The sequence below is a fragment of the Penicillium diatomitis genome (assembly GCF_028827545.1).
Source record: "Penicillium diatomitis strain IBT 30728 chromosome Unknown utg000008l_segment0_segment0, whole genome shotgun sequence".
Classification (NCBI taxonomy): Eukaryota; Fungi; Ascomycota; class Eurotiomycetes; order Eurotiales; family Aspergillaceae; genus Penicillium; species Penicillium diatomitis.
In genome coordinates, this window is record NW_026623180.1 from 1,533,090 (window position 1) to 1,535,046 (window position 1,957).

Below are 1,957 nucleotides of genomic sequence, written 5' to 3' on the forward strand. Positions count from 1 at the left end.
AAAGGCTATTAAAGAGCCGTTGAATAGCTATTGAATCAGAGCTTTTTTATGCCTAAAAGGTATAGAAACCTCTCGAATTAGACTCGCTATAGCGGCTTAGTAAAGCTATCTACGGCCTACTCTATAGTAGAGATTTTGACGAATTTATATACCCCCCTAGAGACCTAGTCTCTAATATAATAGTATTTAACGTTGATATACTTCGTTCGTTAGTATAAATTATGGCTTTTAGTAAGGTAAATAGCGTCTTAGTTATCCTCGTAGATTATAGTAGGAAGTTATAAAAGGGAATCTATATTAAGTTCCTTAAGGAAAAGCTATAGCTATAATACCTCTTATATAGCTAAAGATATAGCTATATACTTACTTTCTATAGAGGAAAGAGTAATATATATTTACTTTTTATAAGCCTAAGTAATTATACTATTCGTAAGCTTAAAAAGGAAGCCGGACGTAGATATACTAGAGTCCGTATACTTCTCTGTCTAATCTATATTAACGAATCTAAAGAGAGGGTCTAGTAAGTAGGAGTACGCGATAGTAAGTATTTTAGAATCCTTAAGATATCGAAAGATACGTTTTAATATAGTTATATACTTCGCGGAGGGATTATACGTATATCTTTTAAGCTTTATAACTACGAATATAATATCTAGTCGTATATTAACTATTAGCTAAATAAGTAAGCCTACTATCTTACGATAAGCTTTAACTTCCTCCGGAGCCGTAGTATCCTTACGCGGTTATAGGATCTCCTTATTATAAAATAGCGTAGGGACTATATATATATCTTATAGGTTGAATTTCGCGAGGACTTTACGAATATAGACGAGCTAAGAAAGTATAACTTTACTATCTATAGATTAAATAAAATTAATCGTAAGGAATCGCGTAACGGTACTATTATTAGTAATATCGAAGGATTTACGAATATAGTCCTTAAGCTATATAAGAGATATATCTAAAGGCGTGATAATTAGTATATTATTAATATATATAAGAAGATGGAGCTTACGCTTTATATATATAAGAACCGAGTAATCTACTTATAGACGAGTAAAATTAAGTACTATAAGAGTACTATAGATAGTATTATACTATTCGCGAGGACTCTGCTTTAGACTGTATAGAGTCTTTAAAAGAAGGCTATATTTACTAGATTCCTTAAAACCGTTAGGTAGCTAGATATAAATCTTCTCAAGGAGCTCCGCGTTAAGGAACGCTATAATAAAGTTAATATAATATATCTACTAGCCGAAATACGTAGCGATTACGTAGAATATTTTAAAGCTTAAAGCTTTAGCTATACTTATATAAATATTAAGATAATTAATTCCTTCGCGCTATTTAAATCCATTTATAATAAGATATACTTTATAAGACCTATTATCCTTAATACGAAAGATCTATCGAAGCGGAAGAAGCGTCTTTTTAGTACCCTTAGTAGAAAGATTATATACGCGCTAAGTACCGTTTTTTAGCTACTTTTATATCTTCTTATTAGTAGCTTCGATCTATTTAGCTTATTTATCCTTACTATAATTTTATATTATATCCTACTAGCTATCTAGTTTATATAGCGTTAACTAAGCTAAAGCTTAATATAAAAGCTTTAGAAGTAGTTATAAGTCTACGGCTATACTATAAATTAAAAAAGTAGCGTATTTAATATAATTAGCTAGAGCTATATATAAATACTTAAGAGAATATAAATATTCCTCTAACTCTATAGCCGCTTAAGTCTTCTTATAGACTTATAAGAAACGCCGAAGACCTATCCTAGGTAAAGTTTAAGAACTACCCTCGATAGTTTCAGAACTATCCTCTATAGTTTAAGGATTATTATCGATATTCCTAGGACTACCCTTAATAGTTTAAGAACTATCCTCTATAGTTTAAGGGCTATCGTCGATATATTTATTCTATTTATAGGCGAATCTTTACTTAATCTATTTAC